The 25,529-nt window shown below is 37.7% G+C and overlaps 1 pseudogene; it reads left to right on the plus strand.

Moving 5' to 3' along the window:
• Positions 1-454: 454 nt before the first annotated feature.
• The window catches only part of LOC122348395, a 45,029-nt pseudogene continuing 19,954 nt past the window's right edge, over positions 455-25,529 (plus strand).

Raw genomic sequence — 25,529 nt, forward strand, 5'->3', positions numbered from 1 at the left:
AACATGTGTCAGTGTAAATATATCCCGTATCGGTCTAAGCTTTTTATATCATTCTTTCAAGTTGTATATATTTTTAAAAACAAGATGAGAAAATGTAGATTCAGTTATTCAGTGATCAGCTGCACTTTGTGATTTAGATGACTTCTGGTGCTGTATTGAGGGTTTTGATTGGTAAAGAGTCAAACCTGTGACTGAGGACAGATAGCTACGGGACATGAGTTGTAGTCTATATTTTTGCATTTGGTCTCCTCCATTTTGTACTTCCTGCTACAGCAAATAAATAGTTTATGTATTACGGTGTGCTAGTTAACAGCTCTACTTTGACTCACCGGTTGTTTTAGTGCTAGTAAAGTCGATCACGTTTCCACTGCGGTGTAAAGAAAACTCACTGTGAACCAATATCCAATTGATTAAAAAAAAGTCTTTATTATCATAAAAAGGCATGGGTATGTTGTTTTTAGCACCTTTTTGTCAAGTGGTGCTGTGACTACTTAATCTATCAATGGTCCGAACATCGTCGAGCAGCTCAACGTGTAGCAACAAGTCGAAGGATTCCCTTCATACTAACACCCTGCAGTCAGAAGTTTCAAAGCGAAGCGTCGCGTATCTGCACAGAAACCCGCAGTAAAACGACGACAGGCGATGGAGTAATCCCTCAAACATTTCTTAGATATCCGCTGTCGAGCCATCCAGATGTGCTGACACACAGGCGCTCACCCCTCCCATTCGATTCAAATCTTATCCGATGCTATGCGTACACGCGCGCGCGTATGTGCGCGACAGGAGCAGATTTGACAGTATCTCACCGCGCTGCGCGAGAGCCCACCGAGAGCAACAAGAACACGCGAGCGAGGGTCAACGGGAGCCGACAACGCACCGCGGAGGTAAAAACACCACATCCGCGTCCACCTTTTCGTTTAGTCGGAACCACCGCGGCAGGCGGAATCGTGCGCGAGAGTGACAGCTGAGTCTGTTTGTCAATTCAGAAAGTGATGGCCGAACGCCGCGAGCGTTCAGTGAATCAAACCGCTAACGGTTCGTTTCAACTGTCGAAGCCGGAGGACGCCGCTCTCGTGATTTCGCCGAATTGTGTATGCGCTGCCCGCAACACGGTTGTTTTTGGTTTGAAAGACACGAGAACACAGCTGGTGTGTTAATGAGTCAGAGATATCCGTGTCAGTGTAATCTCCTCAAATCCATTAGACGCTTGGGTTTAAATATTAGTAATGGCATTATTCACTCTAACGTCTCTTTATTGCTCCGCGAAGCGACTGGCTCGTTTTCGCGCGTAGACAGCCGACGCGCGGCATCATAACAGGTAGTTATTGCATGTTTAGAGGAGATGCGTGTGTGCGTGCGATAAACTGAAGTCCGATGCAGAAAGCGTCGCGTTTCGTCTGCGGAGACACGTTGAGGCGATGTTTTGGGGCAGGGGGCGACTTAATTACATTAACCGCGAGAAAGGTGATAACGGAGTGTCGCCGAAACAAATGATAGCGAGCGCAACGAATGCGCAGCTGTGAACACACGCGCAACAGTCAGCGAGTTCATGTATCTCTCAAAGCCCTGACAGCGAGCGTCTGTGGATTATGTCAGATGGGTTTGTATCGATTCTGAGCTCTAATGGGCTTCACCGTCTGCATAAGGGTCAATGGCGTGTCGCTCATTATTTTGTCTGGATCTATTGTTATGCAAAAAAGCAATTCATGAAAATGACCTGGACGCAATTTGTGCAATTAGCCTAATATATTTTCATTTTATGAATGAAAATGCATTTGGATATGTGATTCTGTAAAAAGTCTGATTATACTGATGGTAACTCTCTCTCTTTTTTTTCTCCATATAGAAATAAATGAGGGGGTAGTTTAGTGTAATGTTTTGGTTATTATTTTTTGGTTTTAAAATCAAACTATTAAGTTTAAAACTTTTGTTAATTTGTCAAATCAATTTGTAATTTGTTGCCATGTAACTGAATGTATTTCTACATTTTAGTACTTTAGTACCACTTTTTGCATGAAAGCAACATTAACGCAAAGATCTTGTGTTTTAGAAGATTCTTCTTTTTCTCACCTCAGATATCCTTTTTTTAGCGACCCTTAATACTGTTGTGCAATAGACTAAATAATCCCCTGTTGTAGCGAACCGTCTTTCGGTTTGTGCTGTGGTTTCTTTTGTTGGCTTTAACGCTCAGCACAATCAAAACAGAGGAACTGAATTTGCAATGAACGCTGTAGTTCACAGAGCAGTAAAATGAAAGAAGAAGTCTCTTTGGGAATCAATACCGTTGGCCGCCGTTGAGCAATGCTTTTTTTCCGTTTCAGAGCTGACTTGGCACGAAGGAGGAGACGCGTGCTGTGAAAATCGTGTCCCCTGCACAGTCATGGCCTCGAAGCTCAATCCAAATGTCCTTTATGTCCGGGAGCCCCGGGAGTCCCTGACCTCTCCGGACCCTCAAGCCGAGGCGGGCGACGAATCATCGGACAGTGACGGGGAGCCCGAGGAGACCTCGCACAAACTCATCCGAAAAGTGTCCACTTCTGGTCAGATTCGAGCCAAGGTAGGATAAAATAAAAAAAAAAAATAAAAAAAACAATGAGATGTTGTCCACACCAGTCATGCTTAGTACATATTTATTTATTTATTTATTTTCTGTGTGAGAAAAGTTGCTGAAGTCACACTCGGATGCTCCAAAAGATGAAGTATTCGATACCCAAGTGTGCACACGCAGAGAGAGACGCTGTATAGTCGTAGCTGCAGTGAATATTGATCCAGGGAACAGTCACTGATGGCTCAGAATCAGTCAATACTTGGCATGCTATGACTAGTACAGTGTATGCACAATATCAATGTCGGATTGGACTAATGTTTATTCCTGATGGGCAAAAGGATATGAGACAGCCATTAGTAAGCTTATGCTACGCAGAAAACACCCAGTCTACGGAGTGGATGCACGCGTCTTTTGTGAAGCAAAAAACCAAATGCTGCTCCAAATTTAATTGAGCTCATTTTAAAATTAGTTTGAAACTCCATGATTGTGTTTGCTGACAAAGAGGAGAATTTGGTGTAGAGGCGAACATACTGAGGGCTACCCTGACCCTTGACCCCTCGCACGTCCCTGTTTATTGTGTCAGCTTTGTGTCGTGTTTTGATAAGATGAGAACAGCAGAATTGTTGGAATTTTTGAGCAGACAGAGTGTAAAATTCCCTATAGCTAGCTAAAAATGAATGTTATTGTATAATTTGTACGTTGTGTAATCAATGTAGAACTGAGAGATATGAACAGATCATTTACATAATAGTTTACCAATATCTAAGTTTTCTTTGCTTCCAACAAAAAAATTAATACATTTTTTTTAAATATCATAGTTTCTTGCGTTTGTGAATTTACACATAGTTCTAACCTAATCCCAGAAATGCAGATGTATATATTTTTACATGAATCAAATATAAAGATCAGACGTTAACTTGCAATTGTGACTTTTTATATGTCGCCGCTTTGAGAAAAAACGGCTAAATTGTGAGATGAAAATCACAATTAACTTTTTATTTGTATCCTGTGGTAGAAAGCTTCAACAAAAGATATACAGACTCTGCAGAATTTAGTGCCTCACCTGTGCTTCCCACCCCCCACAATTCAGTGCTCATGTGTCAGGTGACCTTTCTCCTTTGACCCACGTGAGATCCTGGGTGTTAAAAGTAAGTGCAACAGTGAAGCCACTTGTTTTTGCAGCCTGAGAGTTTGCGTCATTATAACAAAACAATGTAAGGTTATAGATCTCTCTTTCTTCTACAGTTAGGCTCATCGGTCACTTAGTAACTAGCTATTTATTCCTCTGACACTGTTTGGCCTTGGTCCATTGAACAACTTTTTACATTTAACACTCTGTAATGCTCCTCACAGAGTGCAAAGGTTTATTGCACTGCCACCATAACAAATCGTATCAGCTTTGTTGGATAATTTCTAGGAGCTTCCTTTTAAACAGATCTCAGATCAGGCCTTGAACGGCACGCTTCACCCTTGCGTCCTCTCTGTTAAACTTCCGAAAACTGACCTCAGATCAGTTAAAGCATCTGATCTGCTTAGTGTAAGCAGATCTCAAATAAGCAATGGCTTTGTGTACATGAAAATTTTGATCGTATGTGTAATAAGACGAAGCTGATCCCAGATCAGCACATGTCAGTCATATTTATCTTGACAGCTCAGTTGATGAAATTAGCCGAATATTAGTCAGTATCAGCAAGCCAATGAAGCTGAACTAATCGAATCTGGCAATTACACAGATGCCAATTAGGTTAACATTTTCATTTAGTCAAATAGTGTCTAACACGTTGCTCGTAAACGTTCTTTGATCAGTCTTTCGACCAGAAACATTTGAAATTATTTTGATGTACACAACTGTTCAAATGTTACGGATCAGTAATGTAACCATTTGTGCAGAATGATAATTTTTTTGGAGGAAACCTTGATTCTTTTTCAGGGTTCTTGAAATACAAAAAATGGTGACAGTGCCAAAAAACTAACCTACTGATGCCAAACTTTTTAATGATTGTGTAATTTTCAGATTTAAAAGCCATTCTTAATAATATCACAAATAGCACTTTAGAGAAATCTATAGCGAATTTTATCTTTTATTTAAATTTTTCTGCATGCACATAAACCTTGACAGAAAATAAGAGAGAGGCATATACTTGAGAGAGGCATATAGCTTCAGGTCAATTTTGCAGATACTCTTTCACTCCATATTTTACATTATCTGGACCTAAAGATTTGTACACAGCATGTAATGATCTGAATCGTTGTACGCTGTGTCGAAAGCTAGCCTTGTGTTGCCAGACTTATGATTTGTGACATGACCTATGATCCACATTGCAACACAATCTGACCGAAACACGAGAAAGAAACCATCTGATCAACCACAGTTGATTTTTGATTTATGTGCTATTTAGGGGTACATTTGCGCATTTAGTAGATTATACTACAATAATTAATTATTCTCTGCATTTGTGCGGACTTGTATCCTGAGGTCATGTAGGGCCAGTCAATCAAACTGGAAATGGTGAGTCAATAAGTGGTCAGCGGACGGTCTGTTGGAGGGTCATCAGATGTTAAGGGCAGCTAATGACAGGCTAATGCTGCTTAGCAGAATGCGACATTCAGTACATTGCGTGCCTGATGAAAATTAATTGTGTGTTTGTGTGTGTGCTTAGATTGGTGTCAGCAAACACTGCATTCTTCTTCCTCTTGCTCATTAGTGATTTCCCCTTCATTAGCATACTTGTTAAACCCCGCTAAGCGTTATGGAGGGTGACATGTCATTTCAGGCTGACTGAGTTCATTTGTTACCTGTTGATGCTGTGCGCACCCTGACACTTAAATGTGTAGAATCACAGTTAACGTGTTGTGAGTTTTGTAAATGCCTTAGACAGTTACCCCATATGAGTGTTTTGATTGTAACCTTTAAATAGAAAAGTGAGCATTGATTAAAATGTATTATGAATAAGTTTTTTAATACTACAATATGTTTGACACGCTGGATGTTAATAATATTTAGAATCTGTATTTTTTATGTAGCAAGGGCGCATTAAATTGATCAAAAGTGAAGTAATAGCATTATATAATATTTTAAATAATCTCTATAATCAAATGTAATCTCTTTCTTTCAAAATTGCTGTTTATCAGACAATCAAGAATACCTGAAGAAACACTCGTTTTCAACACTGTTTCAACATTTCAGATTTAAGAGATGTTTATTGAGCTCTAAAACAATATATTAGAATCATGGGGTTATTTTGTTTTAAGCTAGGTTCAATAAAATTGCTTAAAAACGGCTAACAATACAAACAAAATAAATGCATAATAACATAAAAATAAAAAATAAAATCTTCATATGTAAACGTCATTTGGTTCCACATTGTTCCACCATATGTACAATATACATATTGCATTACAAAACAGTAGTTAATATGCCATTCCAAACATGCTCTGTGTGTTTCTGACTAATGGTTATTTTGATTCTGACAGGTTTAGCGTATAGGAGGAGATCTGAGAAATAAGTGTGTTGAGGGCTCAGCAAACAACATTTTGTGAATTCTTCTCGATTGTGCTGGCGTATGTCACCAAGCTTACATTACCTAGCATTGGAAACATAGACGATGATGATTTTTATGATAGAACTTATGAGAGAGAAAAAATGAGAAATATGGCAAACAGAGGAGGAAGTCTGCAGGGTCTTATATCTGTGTTTGTGTATTAGGAAAAGAAGAGAGTAACAGTGATGCGTGTATCCTGTAACAGGGTCTCGTTTATCAGTGCACACTGTCAATACTCTCTGTGTGTTAGATGGCCCTGTTCTTCTTCTTCCTCTCCAAGGGGTAAAGAATTACATAAGACTCTATCTCTCTCTGCCCTTTTTGTTAGTGCCCTCATTAATTTTGTGCGCAGAAACTAAAAGCAGGCAAGGAGGAAAAGTATGTGTGTTGTTAAGAAACACAGAGTGTGTCCATTCAGTCCATTTGCTGTGAGGCAGAATGACACAAGACAAATTCAGCAGAAGTTTAAAGGAAGAATCGGGGCAGAATCACATGACAACTAATTAACAATTTCTCCTTAAGGTAGTGGACCAAATGATGCTGTGACCCCACCAGATCAGTTTCCTGCATTATTACAGTTTTCACTGCAAGACTCAAAAACGTCTGACAAAAGACTACAGAACGCTGCTACCTGTTAACTGTTTCAGCTTCTGAAGAATGAGGTTTTAATACAAAACCAGCACTTTTTCCCATTCACTATTCAATCTTTACATGTGTGAGCTTATGTTTCTTATCGACGAGCCGGAAATTCAAAGTACCTGTTTAAAGGCCAGTAGCAAGGCTGGATAGGACTAGAACACTGAAGGTGTATTCACTTCAGGAAAGTCCTCTAGTTCACTTGCTTTATAACTGTATAACCGAAAAGGCACAGTGCTTTATGCAATTGGGTCGGATCAAGGTCAGATTATATTCACACCTTAAACGAACAGTACTAGAGTTCATTCCTCTTCAGCCGGGTCTCGATTCAGTTGTTTGGTGTACACCAGAGTGAGATTGCTGTATTAAAACCTGCCCAAAAGGTCCGCACTAAGGGGGAAATAAAGTTGAGTTTGTTTCAGTCGGACCATACAAGACATGTGTGAATACACCTTTAATCAAAGGCCAAGCAAAATAACCTTCTAGGGAAAAAAATGAGAAAGCATAGTTAAGAGTTAAAAAAAAAGAGAAGTGAAGTGTGCACTTACCATGAAGAAGGGTGTAACACTGAGGAAATATAAATATAACTTGTTGATTTTTTTAGGTTGATGTTTTCTATGATGGTTAAGGGTCAATTTATAGTATATAGTATTTTTATTTTTTCCTCCTCACTTCCTCTATGTTTACATGAAGATTAGATTTACATTTGGCAGTGTCTAACACTTCTTAAATGAATATTCAAATGAACACTGAACACTAGTAACGTGATAACATCTCAAAATGTTATTTTTTCACATTGTACGTTATAATGTTTTAATGCCTGTTTTCACTACTGATTTTTTTCAAGTAACTGAATTTTACTAATTTTATTAGTATATCCCTAGTCACATCAGCATGTTTTACAGTTTTTAGTGATTCTGTATTAGAAAACCTTTTTTCTAAGAACACTTGTAGCTGTTGTCTTCTGTCTTTTAAGAAGACTAGAAAATGCAGTCCGTGTGGATATTGGTGTTGAAGGGTACTGTCAATGTTTCTTGGACTCCTGGGTGTTTCTGTTTGAACATTTTTGTGGATGATACTGAAGACCAACTGTATTCAGTGGGAGGAAAAGGTCAAGGGTTGCAGTGTGTGTACAAAACCCCTGTAGAATTACATTGGGAAATGGGTAATCTTATGTCTAGAAAGACCCAGTGTTATTTCCCTTTGTTGCGTTTCCCAGAAGGTGATCTTATGCTGTGACTGAGAGTAACCCACAGTGAGTTTAGTCTCAGCCCATCACTAATGGATGTTTAATGGTTTGGGTAACATGAGAGTTCATAGTTAATTATGGACACCCAAGGTTGCCTGTTTTCTGGTTTCACCTGCTAAGCTCTGTCAAATATGTCCAAAACTGAAAGAATACAGCTGTGACTGAATTCCCAGCCAGATGAACTTTCAAGAAACTTTCTGTCCAGCATCTTTACTCCACTTACTTTGCCTAAACTTGGTTTTAGCTTTAGCTTAATGTCATAATCACATTAGAACAATCACAGAACCTTGTTTTCTAATTAACATCACATTGTGTTTTATGGGCTGTCCGTTACGTTGATTGTCTTTAATAAGCTAAAAGTAATTAGAAGCAATGACAGCCTATACGTATAAGCTTTAAACTCCTTTTGTATTGATGTTCTGTCCCAGTGGGTTCCGTGGGTCCCCATAGAGAACGACAGCCTCAAATACATTATTGCAAAGGAAAAAAGAGAGCAGGATGCAGACAAACGAAGGGAACTAGAAGTAACAGAAGGAGACTGTAATGCATATAAATATTTGTTCATAACCTCATACTTAAATCTCCAAACGTTATTTGCTCACGCTCATGTTGTTGAAATCTGTATGTTATTTGATGGTTTGTTTCTCACATAAAACTTCCGAAGATGTTTTCCCAAACTGTCTTTAAACAGTAACAGTCCTTTATAAACGTGTTTTGCAGAAATAATAACAGCATATGGATTTGAAATGACACAAAAATGAGTAAATAATGAGTATAAATTAACTGAGTGAGCAAATTTTCATTTTTGGATGAACTGCACTCTGCCTCCAAAGCCATTGAAGCTTTTGATCATTTATCATTTGTTTTACTTTTGCGTTCACAGTACCTGTCTCATCTCTCTTTTTATTCTTTCTTTCTCTTTTCATCCCTTTCTTTTTCTCTCCCTCACTCTCTTTCTAGGTTAAACTTGAAAACCTAATTAGAAAAGCATCGTCCATCATTGCCTTGACAGTCCATTAAGGCAATGGAGCGGAGAGAGGGAGAAAAGATGGTGAGACAGAGTGAGAAAGATAGAGAGAAAGAGAGGCTGACAGGGGCCTAAAGGATCTCTGGTTTGTCCAGAAGGTTCAGAGGGGACAGAAAGACTGCAGAACATTTAAATAACAGGACTAGCTGTCAGAACGTGTCTGTGTATCAGAGAGAGGCGAGATGTTTGTGTATGTCTGAAACAGGAGCTGCTTACGAATGTAAAGCTTTATAACTAAAAAATGAAGAGCACCAGGAATAAGAGATGAAAATCGTAACGAATTTAATGATTGCAGTCTGATTTCCTAACGGTTCCATTAAAGATTCTTTTTAGTACTTTTGAGAGGAAAAAACTAAAAATGCTACTGCATTGCCGAATGATGATATAATTATTGTGAAATGTTTACATAAACTTTTCATTGCTTTTCATGTCTAAAATATTTAAAAACTTCTAAAATATTTTCAAAACATAATTGCAGTCTCAAAATTCACCACAGCTATACATTAAATAACAGTATTTAAACCAAAATGTTAATGTTTCATTCATTCATTCATTCATTCATTCTCCTAATAGTGCTTCATTTTGGGAGTCTTTTTTAGACTGCATGTTTTTGTCTTTTACTCAAAGAACAGTACTTTGTTCAGTTAACAATTATTTGTTCCTGAATTTGAAGATGCTTTTCATTGAGCCGACTCATAAGAGTCGTTCTTTCTGAAAATCTGGCTAAACTTGTCACGGTATGTTATTGATTCACTAAAAAGAACCATGACTCATATGAGTCATTTATGAATCATTAAACAATTGTCACATTAGCAGCGTCTCATTTTGACTCCCAGACATTTGTCTTTCTTTTGTTTTCTTTCTTGCCAGTATTTTCTTGTAGTGAGAGCTAAGCTTTGTAACATAGGAAAAGAAACACATGCATTTCTTCCTCATCTGCCGTTCATATTGTTTTCATTCTTCTGGGCCCATAAGTGATCCACACACACACACACACACACACACACTAGCAACCCTTCATCCTCTTAATAAAGGTGAGGGGACATGTATGAGAGAGACAGGTGGTAGAGAGGCACGGATGCAGCAGGTAGCATTTAGTTCTGTTCCACTCATCACAGCTGCCCAGGCCATCCCAGCACATGCTGAGCTTCTGTGTTACACACTAACCAGGTGCGACGAACTGACAAGTGATCCATCAAATCTCTACAATCTTCCTTTTTGTGAAGTTTGGTTTCTATTTCTCGTGTCTAACCCAGAGTGAAGTTTTCATTGGTTCAAACACAGCTGTATGTGAAATGTGAATTATGTTTTGACTGGCTGTCACTTTATACAGCCTTTATTCTTTGCTTTCAAGAAATTAAAAGCTAGAAACTTCACTGGACACAAGTCAAATGAATGAGTTTGGTCATAAAGTTTAATGTGTGCCTTTGAAAAAGAGGAAAAATGAGCTACTGGGTTGTTAGTTTGATTGATGGTAGAGTGTATGTGTCAGCTTCCATCTCTCTTCTTTGCTAGTGAAGACAGATAGCACATGTCATAACACAGCATCAGTCATGATGAGCACACGAACATGCGCGTAGCAGCAATAGCAAACCCCTAGTCAGGACAAAATGGAAGCCATCAGGCCATGTTGACTCCCACTCACATTCTCTCATCTATTCTTTTCATCGTTTCAATGAAGAAAACCAAAGCAGGAAGGAAGTCTACTTCTGTGTTTCCTCTTTTGACACTCTCTGCATTTCAGAGCATGTTTTTGCTGCTAAAAATAGCAGCAGCGGGTTTTGATTCACGCTACACACTCCACAAAACAGGAAGCATCCAGGGGTTTACTTGAGTCAGGACAGTGAAGCACAACTTGGTGTAGACAGAGTTTAGTCAGATGTTTTGTTTGTTTGTTTTTTTGGTGATCAGTCACCTTTTTTAGCAAAACTGAATGCCTTTTTACTTTCTTTCTTTCTTTCTCTTTCCCCTCAGATCTATCGATGATCACAGATGGTTTTCCCAGTATGAGTAATGCTCTTGCAGGAGACTGTTCTTAGGTCAGATATGACTGTAGCTCAATCATTATTCTTAAAATATTTGGATATGTTTATAGCACTGGTTCCATACAGTACTGTATGCATTAGTGTTATTGTATGCTGCAGTAGTTTAGCACTGCCCACCCCTCAAAATACCAGCTGTGCCATATTTTTTTACAGTTTATTTACTATTCAGCAATTAGTTGCAAAAGAATTTAGCATATAACATGTACTGCATATAGCATGTACTGTAATACAAACAGTAGTGCAGTGATTCTTGGTAATACATTTTTAAAAGATATAAAGCTGTCACGTGGGGAGGAAAATCTAAAAGCTATATCTTGTATGTTAGTTACCTCTAAATGAAACATATCAGTACCTCAGAGGGTACCTTTTGAAAGGGTTCCACTCCAGCAACAGCCTTTTTTCTGATTGTAATACTACTTTATATCATTATACTTTTGCTGATATAGTACAACAGTGGCACAGATAAACAGATTGTCTTCTAAGTATCCAGTTATGAAAAAAGACATCCGAGATCAAAGATCTACTGTTGCTCTGAACAAGAGACACAGAGGGTCTGAAATGGGGATGAATGACCTTAAACAATCTACACATTCATGCAGGCCAAAAGCTGAGAGTGATGGAGAGAGAGAGAGAGAGAGGGCACAACAGGGAAGAATGAGTCATTCTTTTTTTTACAACGTCACTCTGGTCCACTTGAGGAGTTTTAGAGGAGAGAGAGACAGACCTCTTCTCTAATCAAAGGCCATTGTTCTGTGCCCGGCTCTTGTCAAATCTGGAGCGGTCCACTATAAAAGCTCTCAGCAGCAATCACATGCATCAGCACTGCACCAAACAACACTGCAGTGTAAACAGAGGACACACACACACACACACACACATAAACTTAACTTCAACTGGTGTGAAAGCCGAAAATTCACACTAAATGCACACATTTGAGTGCAGATGCATGCACGCTTAATCTGTGATCCGGAGGAGCTGGATTGAAAAAGAAGCGCATCGGTTTCTTGATTGATGTTTAGAGCAGTCTGCTTTGAAAACATGCAGCAATGCCAACTGGTTTAGCAATGTTAGGTCACCCATTACTACAGCAGTGGCACGTTGTTTAAATAGAACTATTTGGATTGTGAGGTGGAGAGCAGCATTTCTATTTATGGGCCATTGTCATCAGTACATCAAGGAAGTGGTTTTTGGTTTCATTTGAAAAGACGTTTCATGTTGTAGGTCTTTCTCTCTTTCTCTTTTTTCTCTCTCTTCCAGTAAGCATTGCTAGCAGGTCAGTCATTTTTACGCTGGTGCAGGTCTATTTGTAGCTGTGGTCAGGTCTGCAGGAAGATGGTTTTAGTGCGCTTGTTATTTCCTGTGACGTTCCAACAGAATCAAGTCCAAAAGTGATCATACTGAGAGACGCATAGAAAGATAGAGAAAACGGTTTGGCTAGATGAGAGAAACAGACTGAAAGCAAGCGGGTGCCATGACTTTGCGGTCAGATTTCCCAGAATGCCACTGTTGATGGGAGGTGTGAAGTAGCAGAGGGTTTGCTCATCATGTCTAATGCATAGAGTGAATGCAATTATATGACATGCTTGAAAGTTAATGCAGATGTTTAGTAATAGGTACACATTAAGCTCAAGTGCCTTTGACCTACTTTACCTGTATTGACCTTGACGGTGAAACTGATGCTTTCTTCCAGGTCATGGTTACTGCATGAGCTAGAAGAAATGATGGAAAAGGAAAGATTAGGAAGAAATGAGAAAAAGACGATAAACGTGACCGAAATAAATGTCACTTTAAATGTGACCTAGAAATAGAACATGTGGTGTTGGCCTAGATTTTAAAGGTGACATATCATGAAAATCCGCATTTGTGTGCTATCATCGGGTACCTGGTTCATGTACCAACCCTGAAAATGTGAATTTTTTATTTTATATGGTTAGCTTTTCTCTGCAAGCTTGTGAAAAATTAAATAAGCTTCTCAGATTTAGCTGTTTTTGTGACGTACTGTGATCTTATTATCATTTTGATGGCAGATTGCAATCCAGAAAGGATTACGTGTTTATAAAACACATGTGAATAAAATTTAATTATATTCAAGTTTTAAATATTTTCTAAATAGCTTCTGATTACAGATACCCAATACAATGTAATCTACTAGAGTTAATAATAACAGAGTAAAACAGAATAAAATCAAATGTACCAATTAGTGCTGGGCGGTATGACCAAAAATTTATATCACTGTGTTTTTCAAAATGTTGCCGGTTTCACAGTCCACAATGTATTTTTTATGCCAGGTGTTAACCACATTTTCTACTGACTGAGAGAGGAAATGCTGCAGTAGATGTGAATATTGTAGAACATTTTCACACTAAATAGTGACTAAACACTACTTAAACGTGGCGTTAATACATGTTAACATTTTTAATCAGCATGCATCTTTTTTTGTCTCATGCAGCACACTGTCTGCGTCTGAGTAACAAAAAAACAACAAACAAAAAAAAAAGCACAATACTAACAAACCATGCTCATATGTCCATAATTTTAAACAGTCAATAAGCGGCATTTGCTTGGCAGCGCTGCTTTGTACAAATTTTTTGTTGAATCTGCGGTAGTATGTTTGCTTCTCTGACGTTCGTTGCACAAAACAGATGCAGAGAGAGACATCCATGTTGCCGGCAGAGTCAGGCTGTGTTCACACTATCATACTACTCATACTGCAGTATCCAGTATGTATGCTGGGCATAGTATGCACATTTTCTGTCAAGCTGTGTTTGAAATAGCATACTACCATACAACTCCTACTATACTGCAGTATGCTGTGTGTATACTTTGAATACTATGTGAATTTCCTGTATGCACAAAATGCTCAGATTACCTGCTGTATTGGCGGAAATTTGATATATGCATCTGAAGACACTGCATGGTATACTGTTTCCCATAATGCAATGTGCTCCATGCGACTTTCATCTTCAAACGCATTGAGTGAATTGGAGGCGGGGGATAGTCATTCTAAATGTAACACATTGCATACTATGTATATGTGTGAAGTACAACTTCCTCTGTGTGTATCTAAAAACAATATCATTGGTAGGACATAGATTGTACTTTAATCCATAAAACATTTCCGATCGAGACAAGTGACGTCAACTTTATCTGTATAGCACTTTATATAGTATTGATTGTTTCAAAGATATTAAATAATAATAATCCTAAAATTGCAGTAATGTAATATAGAAATAAAATATGGAAATAAAACAATATTTTAAATATGCAAACAAAATTCAATTCTGCTAAAAAAGAAACAGACTGTATTTACTCTAAGGACAAATTTAGAACAATTTACATAAACTCTGCACACCAATGCCTGATAAACAGCACTGGAACAAAAAAATCTGCACTATCAGTGGCAATAGCAAGTAAAATTTGTATTTTTATTTTCAATAAAATATTATTAAATTATTATAATACATATTAATAATACAGTTTTTTTTTAAAAAAGGTGTGCTTAGATGTATGTTTTTGTCCCAATAAATGGGCATTTATCTAATAAAATTGATATGATAATTTACACTCAATATATTATTGCATACTGTTTCATAATGTACTACAGTACTAAAGTATAAATATATAAATAAAATGCTGCTATTTTGGTTTAAACAGAATTTAGCATTTAGTACAACTAGAATATATCACTTTTTCCAATTAGTGTAACTGCAAAACTGTAATTGTTCCGTTAAAGACAGCTCAGTGTTGATTCAGTTTGTCAATTATGTAATGAGTTCAATTGGGCAATATTGCCTTTTTGCTACTATAAGCCTTATTAAAAATGAAAAAAAAGAATGGTGAGCACATTTGTTTGTAACAGCCTCGGCAGCTGTGCGAAATTAATTTTTGTGTTTGTCATGTGATGATTAAGCATACTACTCTAAAACATTTGTTGCTTATTGTATACTGTTTCACAAACTATTCTTTAAAAAATAGTAGGAAGTATACACTGTGTACTGGGCAGTTGGCAGTATTTTGGCCATTTTGTACACAGATGAAAATGAAGACAGGAACCTTTAATTTAGATTAACACCTATTGGGACAGATGATCATTTGCGTGGAATGACACACCCTCTATAATAATCGAAATATCTCTTTAGTCTTAAGATCTGTATTATCTTTTGATCTAGACTACGACCATTGTACCTCTCGCCCTGACATTATTCAAATACCAAATATGGTTGTTAATATCACTTGCATTTATGTAGAACATTACATTTTGACCATTCTGAGTAAACTGAGTAAAAGGAACATCTGTATTTTAATACACTGCGTGTGTATTGTCCATCTCAGAAGATTGAAGTGTCTTAGGTTCTGTAATTCTTACATATGTTTTTAATATAAACTTATATGTGTTTGACAGGTTCGGTGCAATAAGACGTGAAAGAGAACTTGCTGTGTGACGGTAGCTTTCTGTGCACATGCTTTGGATGCATGCTCAGAAAACCTCTACGACAAATTTGAACTAATACGGTTTAAAATGCATCATTGTAGCACAACATGGTAATCCACACCAAACAGATGTTTTTTATATCCGAGGTAATGGCAGTAAAGGTACAGCCCTTTTCTGAGAAAGGATGTGGGCAGCAGTAGCTTATTTGCATTTAAAGAGACATGCACAAATCAGCGTGTTTCTGCTTCTACTTCAACTAGTAAAAAAATATACAAAATGTCATGCAGGGGACAGACGTTGCAGACTACATTCAAATCTCTATCATCTGCAGCAGCACCACTGCTCACTGTGTCGGGAGCATGTCTTCCCAGAAGAATCCAAAACTGTTTAATCTTTTATCAGGAGGAAACACATTATTTGAATTATTGAAGAATATTTTCAGTTTTTCTGGTATCACGCACTCAATGAAGCACCATCTGCGAGGTTAAGCACTGTTTGTAATCATTAGTTTAAATGTGGACAGAGCAGCTAAGTTGATGCTCTTGTCTTTAGGGCAGCCTGGAATGGGAATGTCGCCAGGATGAAACTAATCCCATCTCAACATCTAATCTTATTAGAACAGGATACACATACTCACTATCTCTCTCTCTCTCTCTCTCTGTGGAACCTGCTGTCAGGTTTGATGCCAGTACGGTGGAGTTTAGAAAGATGTCTCATATTTCACTTTTAATCACAGAGCTGTTTTCTACAAGTCCCCCCATCCTGTTCGTTTCACGTTATTCCACATGTAGCACTCAAGAGAGCGTCTCTCATCCATATTTCACTCTCTTCGGGCTGTGTTTCGTGGCTGTAACTCTAGAAGGTCTGTAGCGATCAGTTCCTTGAGGTTTCTCTGTTGTGAATGGAGCAACGTCTCTCATTGTTTAGAGGGCTGGACTGAAGCCGAGCAAAGTAGGACGGTGTTGCTTTCTGTTCTCAGGGTCAAATTTGTGTGCACACTGTTATTTAAAACAGGAATCAGTTTAGGTATTGGTTAGATTCAGAACTGTGCTATATAAATTTAGTGTGGAAAAAAAGCATTTTGTCGAGTGCTGTTATGATTATAGCTTCAGGAAGGAGAACTTCAGTTTCTCTGTTTCTCATATACATAAACACCCACTCACCCACACACCACACACCTACATAGACTGGACCAAAGTGTCTTAAAGGTGCTTTCTCCTTATCTCACACACTCGCACATAATGTTGCGAAGAGGTCATCAACTAATAATATTTGTGAAAAAATTATCAAAAATATTAAAGCGTTGCCCTACAGTGTATGTGTTTGCTTGGGTATAATGTTGTATGTTGAATACCGAGGTCTTTTTAGAGCTGAGAAGGATGGATTGAGGAAAAAAAGGTTTCAGATAACCTGAAACAAAAAGGAAAGCAGCAGCGAGAATGAGGAAGGAAAGAAACTCAAAGAGAGAGAGAACACAGGGTTAAGGTTAGGGTTGGGCTATCAAGGTTTAAGGCTAAACACTTATGGTCGTGCATGTGTGAATGTGTAGATATTTTGAAAAAAGCCTGCAGCTCTGAGGTCTAAGGTTAGAGCACATCCTGTCTGTGAACACTTGAGCAGCATGTATCAGTTACATGACACACTGTAACACGCAGCTCTTCAGAAGAGTCAGGACTAAATCAAACCTTGGTGCTTCAGTTACACCCCGATCACAAAACTAATTCTTCTATTCATAATATGTGACAGGACCTGAGCACTCTTCATTCCTCTGCTGTTTAATCGTAAAAGTCCTCTTGAAAATGTTTTACTTCAGATTCGAAGTTACAGCAGACAAGAGAACAAAATATACGCATTCAGGTATTTCACATTTCAACACATTTAACTGTATGGTCTCAAAACAGCTTTACAGAAAATTGTCGCTGTTGAAAGATATCTCCAACTTATTGTCAGCGCATTAAAAGACAGTGTCACAGTGTTTCTTTGTTTAAAATAAAAATAATAATTATGCAGATTGTTGTATCATTTATTTGACATACAAAATATGTCAAATAAATGAGAGCGGTTTCTAAATGGATGGAGGCAGATAAATGTATGTTCTGATAAAATGAGGCACTCTTATTCTGAATAGTGGAAAAAGATATCTGTTTCAAAATGTATGTGCACGGTGATGCCTGATTCTTGTCACCCTACCAGCCTAATGTCCAACTTGATTTTGTGGTACATTTCCTCAACTTATTTCAACTATTTTGGTATTTCACCCCAAAATTAAATTTCTGTCATTTATTTATTTACAATTTTTATTTGATTTTATTATTGGAATTCAAAGCGGTCCAATGTTGTTAGGATCCCACCATTCTTTATCTTTTTTTATTTTCCACAGAGGAGATAAAAGTCATACAAGTCTGAAACAACAGAACAGAGAGCAAAAAATGACAACCTTTTTATTTTTGAGTGAGATATCCCTTGTACTATGGTTTAAGCACAATATACAGAAGTACAGTATCATTTTAGCTACACTGTTACTGTAATTCCGGTAAAGCTTTGTTGATTCATATTCTGTGGTGAAGGAATGGGGGGTGTCTTCCTCGTGTTTTACCATCTTAGAATATTGTCAGCGTCAAGAGTTTACATTAAGGAGGCAGGTGTGGTTGCCCCTGTGCACACACACACACACACACACACACAGGCAAACACTCACTGAGTGCAGGTGCAGATGATATAATACTGGGGAGGGATTCTGTGTCACCCTGAGATGAAAGCATTGAAGCACCCTCTCCACCCACCCACACACACACCTCCTCAATCAAGTGCGTTTTGAGGGTTTGGGAAAGGAAGCAGCATGCCTGAGTACAGAAACAGAATAAAAAAAAGATGAAGGAAAAGAAGACACCACTGCACATATGTGTATCTGTATACATGCATGTGTGAGAAAAAAACATAAGTACCACATATGTCTTTTTTTGTCCTGTTCTACAAACTACATTCATGCTTCCTTTCCTCAAAATGTCACAAATTAGAATTTTTATTAACCAAAAAGAAAAATTCCGTCATCATTTTGTTCATCCATGTTACAAACCTGGCAGCCTGTTTTAACCTCTGTTTAAACAAAAATGAAAAACACTGTTTATTTCTCATCATTGTATCTTGATGAGACTGTGTATCTGTGACTTAATTTAAAACGATTTTCCTTTTTTCTGAAACTGCTTTCTTGTCTTGTTGAAAACACATTTTGCAATAACTGAACCCCCATTGCCCACTAGGATGACCCAGCACAGTTATGTCTTGACCTATTTCACTTATTTTGTAACTCTTAGAAACTTGCCTAAGAGTGCGACGTAAGAGCTGGGTGCACTGGTGGCCTGTTGCAATGTACAGATTTCACCACAGCTCTCTGCTGGGCTGAACAAAAGTCAGTGGGATCTGTCTTTGGTGCTTCTCTCTCATTCCCATGCTGATCAGTTTTAACTATCGAGTTCAGTGGAATAAATTTAGATCAGCTACATTTATTCTCAGTCTGGTCCCCGTCTGTGGCCTCTGTCTCTTTTGCAGCAACACTGTGACACCGACGCCTGAAATTCTGCGTGTGTTTGTGTGAAATTGGTGAAGAAATAATATTGAGAAATGACTGTGTGTGGCAAAGAAAGTGTTTACTCTAGCAGCCTTTCTCTGTCTTCATCATTCTCTCTATCTCTTGTTCTCTTCACGTTGTTTATCACCTGCTGTTGGATATTGGAAAGATGTCACTGGTAAATAGACAGAGTGCCATTTATCCAGCCCCTTCCCACTTTCTCTCTCTGTACTGTTTTAACCTGTCTCCCACTGGGTTTCTAATTGTGTCAAGCTGTGTGTGTTGCACAGTGCCCTCGGGGACCAGAGTGTGTGTTCATGTGGTTAGATTATTTTCTCCTCTCAGTCTTTACCACTTGTCCACGATTGCTTGACAAAACAAGGAACAATGGGAAATGTTCTTCTAACACTTGTTGAAGCTTTAGCAGAAGATTCAGGCCAGGCTCCACACACCTGCTGTGAGCGTAACCGATCTATCTTTTCTATTTTTATCTGCAGATTTTAGCCCACTTTCTCTGTGGTGTCGTCTCTGGGATGAATTTAGCATTGTAGCTTTTAGCATACACTAAAAAAATAAGACATCAAAAAGAAAGGGAACCCAAAAGAACCTTGTAATGAACAGTTCTTGAAAGAATAGTTTTTCTCTTCTCATGAAGAGCAGTTAAAAATCGAAAGGACCTTTTTTCCATAAAAACTTTTGTGCACGAAAAGGTTTCATGGATGTTAATAAAAGTTCTTCATGGAAATATAGATGGCAATAATGAAGAAATTTATGAGTGTATAGGAATTTTCAAATTTCACAAAAACATACATCCTGCACTATGGCTCAGGATCTTTGATAACTAAACATCTGAAGTATGAATGAATACCTAATTAGTATAACTTTTTTTAGTTTTATTTGCTTTTTTACATCCTTTATTACCATGTGCATTCACCTTCTGCATCACATCTTGTACTTTTGTTAAAAGTCCTACAATGAGCGTTAGGGTGTTTTTAGATGCATTTTTAGGTAAAAAGAACATCTCTGCAATGGCCCCACTGCTTTAACCCTAAACATAAATATCACAGAATCTGTTTTGAATATTGAGTGGTCCTTACTAAGCAATATGATTTCAGGTTTTACTGTCACTATGAGGGTATTTGGTCTCTACAGTATGGGTAAAACTTGACCCACACACTTAGTTACGCATGAAGACACTTGTGTTATCCCACATATATGCCACTTCAGTCATTATGTATTTGTGTGTGCGACTGCAATGCGGTGGTTACACAACAGCAGGGCCTGAGGGGGCGGCCAGAGAGAGCACACTACACACCAGCGCTCTTCACACTGACCCTAACAAACTGCGGAGGAGAATACACACACACGCGGTTTTGCTTCCTCTCACTCACTATAGCTCCAAGCAACGTCTATTTTTATTCACTTTCTAGAAATGTGTTCACATTGAGCATGCCCTCTCTTAGAAAATCAACATCGTGTAGAATTCTTCTTGGAATATTTTGATCATCAGTGACTTTGCTAAATAGTTTCTGATTATTTTGTTTAATATATCTTTGTCAAGCAAGAGTGATTAAATAAATGTATATTTTCTGAAGGTAATCTGAGTGGTGTTTGCCCATGCAGAAGTCGCCTCCACAACGCTAGGGTGTTGTGGGTGTTTGCCAGGGCCTTGCCGTGTGTGTGGTTGCTGAGAGGTTCTGAGTGTTTTTGATCCATGAATATGTAGTTGATTTATTTTTTTGTTTATCTATCCATTTATTTTTCTTCTGTCTAATTGTTCAGAAAAACACATCACTCCTGCACACAGTTTGAAGTATCTTTCAGGTCTGTATGCTACAAAGACTCTGAAAGCTGATTACAATCATAAATACAATCAATGAATTTAAAACGTTTAGTACTTGGTGTTAAGGATTTTAGCAAACACCTAAATGTATACTACCATAAAAAAATCTGTGGTCTGAAAGAGTATTAAATGTTTTATAAGAAGTATACATACCAATGCTGTATTTGTTTGATAGCAAATACAGTAAAACAGTAATATTGTGAAATATTATTACAATTTACAATAACTACTTTCTATTTTAATATATATTTTGAAAGATCATTCTAATTTATTATGATTTCATTTCAGTGTCACTTGATCATTTCAGAAATCATTCTAATATGCAGATTTGATTATTATCACTGTTGGAAGTAGTGGATGTGCTTTATAGTATTTTCTTTTTTTTTATGAATAAAACTAATAATTTCTTAGAAAGAAGCCAACCCTAAACTTTTAAATGGCATCATAATCAATATTATTATAGCAACCATTACTAATGATCAAATAATGCTTAGGTTAAAAGACACAAATTAATATTTGTTCATATGTACTTCTGTTTTGTCTCTGGCATGGCGTCATACAATTGAAATTTGACTTGTAAATCTGTCCATTTTGCATGTCAAGGTGAACGGGAGTAGGCCCAGAAACAATTCAGCCCTTGACATGTTATATCATGCGTACTGATGAGGGCTATTTTTAGATGCCTATTTTTATTCACAAACTGTGAATGTTTTGAATACGATTTGAATGGCATTTCTATTTTCAATGGGATCCATGTTGCCTTTTCAAAACACACAAGATGCAAAGAAGAGCGGAGTAAATGGGACTTGGGTCGATTATTTGAGAGATGTTGTGAAATCATCTCTGCCTGCAAAAACATGATCATATGCATAGGAAGACACATGCTGAGAGATAGTTGGCAGCGCTTTTGTTTTCTTCTTCGATTCCCTATTTGGCTTGTTGAGCATTTGCGTGAGGGAGAGATGGTGAGAGAGGCGTGGATGCAACCTCCAATACCTTCAAGAAGGCCAAAGGAATTTCCCTCGTTCTTTCTACATCTCTCTATCAGTGGCCATAGGTTATGTAAATTAGGGCCTCGCTCTGATAAATAAAGCACACTCAAGAAAACACGAAGGCATAAACAGACAAAGAAATATAAAAGGGGTGGGGGGGGGTTTAAAGAAAAGAATGACTTGCACAGACCTGAAATAGACAGAAAAGATGGAGTGACAGTAGAGAGGACGGGGAGAGTGGGAGGACGGTGAGGTGAGAGTCGGGTTGTGTGTTGAGTGTTATTGAGAGCTGTGTATAGGGCTCATTTGCATGGTGGATGGAGCGAGAGAAGGAGCCTTTCACGCCCCACTGAAGGACTACCACACTGGACACACATACTCACTGCAACACTCTCACATGGACTGGCACACACATATGCACTCTCAGCTTTCAGTTTAGTGTTTTACTGGCGTGAGCGAAAAACTTTAGTACAAACAAAGTGTTTTAAGTATGTTTGCATACACACTTTAAGTATGTTTGCATAGACGTTGTGCTAATAGAGTGAAATAGGAAGATAAACAAATAAGTAAAATATAGTAAATCTCAATAAAGCAAATAACCAACAGACTATTCTTTTTTACAGCTATGTTAAACCCACACGCACTTAATCACAAACTCACACACACAGATGGAGTTCTTTCTTCAAGAGCCTCTGAATGCTCTCCAGCACATATGTACTGTAATCTGTACACAGACACACACAGATTTGGCTCCGCGTCGAATCTCTTGTACTAACACTGTTTCTTATTAACATCTATTAGCAACAGCGTGACTGTTTGACCTGAGACTATATGCAAATTGGTATGCAAACGAGCTGTTTGAGTATGCAAAGTTTGACGCTTACAGTGTGCTGTCACAGGCTGTTTACCACGTAAAATACTGTCTCTGCATTCTCACTGAAATGACAGAGGAACTCCTGCTTTTTCAAAGCAAATTATATCATCAGCATAACAATTTTCAGGAAAAATTGAAAAATGCACATGAATTTCAGAATCTCTTAGTTCTTTATTTGTTCCACTTTTGCTTGAATGACAGCAGCACTTAAGCGCCACATGTTTAGAAACAAGAAAATGTTATCATTTGAACATTTGTCACTTTTTGGATCAGTTAGCTAGACATATAGCAGAATATGATTGTTTTTGTTCATTTTTAGTAATATTTTAATTTAATCAAAATCTTAAAGCCTCAGTGTGTTTAAATGGTTAAATTCAGGACAGGTGAAATACAGGTCAGATAATACTGTAAAATATTACTACATTTTAAAATAACAGTTTTATGTTTTAATATATATTTTAATGTCATTCATTTATGTGATCGCAAAGCTGAAATTTCAGGTTGAAATTCAGTTTGATCCTTCAGAAAGCATTCTAATGGTTTTATTCAGATTCTTTGATGAAAATTTAGAAGAGCATTTATTTGAAATAGAAATACTGTGTAACATTATAAATGTCATTACTGTCAGTTTTGGTCAATTGCATCTTTGTCAAATAAAAGAAGTAAAACAAACATCTTTTTTTGCATTGGAATAACAATGCGTGTATTTATTCATATTTCATTGTTTTTCAACATTATTTTTCATTCTTTGCTAAGCACAGCAAGGTCACCATGGTGAGTGGCTTGTCCTCCTTATTATGGGCTGCTTTAGGGCTTTGTGGGATCCACTCACATACCCGTTCCCTTTATATAGAGACAGAGAAATTGATGGTAAGACATCACATGGAGAGAAGGCTGAGATACCATGATGATCTGATGTATTGCAGTACTCTATATCTGCTATATTCATGTACTTTGAAATGGTGCATGTTCAAAATTCTTTGTACTTTTGGGTACTTTTTGTTGAGTGGAGGGAGCGAGAGAAAGTCATAGATGGAGAAACGATGATGTAGCTGAAGTAGAGGAGGAGAAGGTTCTTTTCCGGTGCTCACACACGTATACTAACTGGACGACTCACACATGTATACTAACTAGCTGTGTTATTGCTGGAGGCAGCTGATTGGAGTGGTTTACTGTAATTGAACTGGAACAGGTTATATGACCCTGTCTGATTATCCTGTGGAAGATGATATGGACACACATCCTACTTCTGAAACTAGAGAGATGGAAGATCCGATCTGACGTAAGGCTGGGTAAATAGGTAGTTTGAATGGCAACGCACGTATTCATCACACACTCATATGGCAGTGTATTGGGTGTCAAAAGAAAAGGACAGGGAGAGTGAGTCATAGTTAGCTTGTTGATCAGTGGAAGGCCTGATCCGTTAACGAGCCGCAGGGACTGTCTGCTGGTCACACTGGGCAACATGGTATCATAGAGAGAGAGAGAGATCACAGGGTGTTGTGGAATCTCAATATCTGGACACACACCATTTGTATGTATAGGCCAAAAATGTAAATATATTACGATTTAGAAGATTGGAGTCAGTTTTTTTTTTTTTTTTTTTTTAGTTAATCATTTTATTCAGTGGACACCTGATCAAACTTGACAGCAAAGATATTGTTACAGAACTAAATAAATAAAATAAATAATTAATTAAATACTGTTCATTTAATTAAATACTGTTTATACTGTTCAAATACTGTTCACAACTTTTCATTTGTTAAAGAATCCTAGGGGGAGGCATAACATTTTTCAGAAAATATTAAACAGCTATACTGAATTAAACATTGATATCAATGAAAAATGTTTGTGAAAAATAATTTACCTGAATGTTTGGTAACATATTAAGAGAATTCCGAACTTGAGAATTCAGAAACATTTTAAAGAAAACTTCAAAAAAGACTTAACATTATAAAATAACATTATAAAGGCACCTCAGAGAACAATGCAAAATCATAAAAAAAGGCTGTTCAGGACCCTTTTTAAAATATGGCCAATCTGTTAGCTAGATACAGTAATTACAGCAATCCACATCAGTAGCAGGCAAAGATGGTCATCTTAAGTGGAGTTGTTGTTTGTCGTCTATAACAGCTCTGTGAGCTGTGTAGGGATGCTAAATTAAATTACTTTGGATCTTAATTTATTGTATGTTTTCAAAACTACAGTCAGTGAAGGTTAAGACTGATCTGAGGCAGGTCCCCAAATCCCCAGCCAAAATAAAGTGTGTGTGTGTGTGTGTGTGTGTGTGTGTGTGTGTGTGTGTGTGTGTGTGTGTGTGTGTGTGTGTGTGTGTGTGAGTATAAGATCAGGCAATGTGACCAGCCTACAGTACAGCCTCATGAGAAACCTATTATTATTATCATTAAAAAGCTTACTCATAATGTGAACTGACATTACGAGGATGTTATTTGAATGTTTGGAAACTTTCTGTTCTCTTCATTTATTTAGATTCATCTGCATAGAGATCATGCTCTGTGATTGATTAATTCAGCAGAAAATATTTCTCTGCCCGAGGAGGTCGAGTGCTGCCAGTAAAGAGAAGAACTGCTGACAAGACACACACACACACACACAGAGCACACTCACACAATGAAATATAATAACATTCAATTATGAACACAGTCAGGAAAGGATGACACAGGTGTACAGCTGCGACCTGCACACACAGAACAGGTGCTGGGTCAGGTGTGTGTGTCTCTCACTGGAAAGGTTAAGTGGAACAGCTCTCTAT

The sequence above is a fragment of the Puntigrus tetrazona genome, chromosome 7 (assembly GCF_018831695.1).
Source record: "Puntigrus tetrazona isolate hp1 chromosome 7, ASM1883169v1, whole genome shotgun sequence".
Classification (NCBI taxonomy): domain Eukaryota; kingdom Metazoa; phylum Chordata; class Actinopteri; order Cypriniformes; family Cyprinidae; genus Puntigrus; species Puntigrus tetrazona.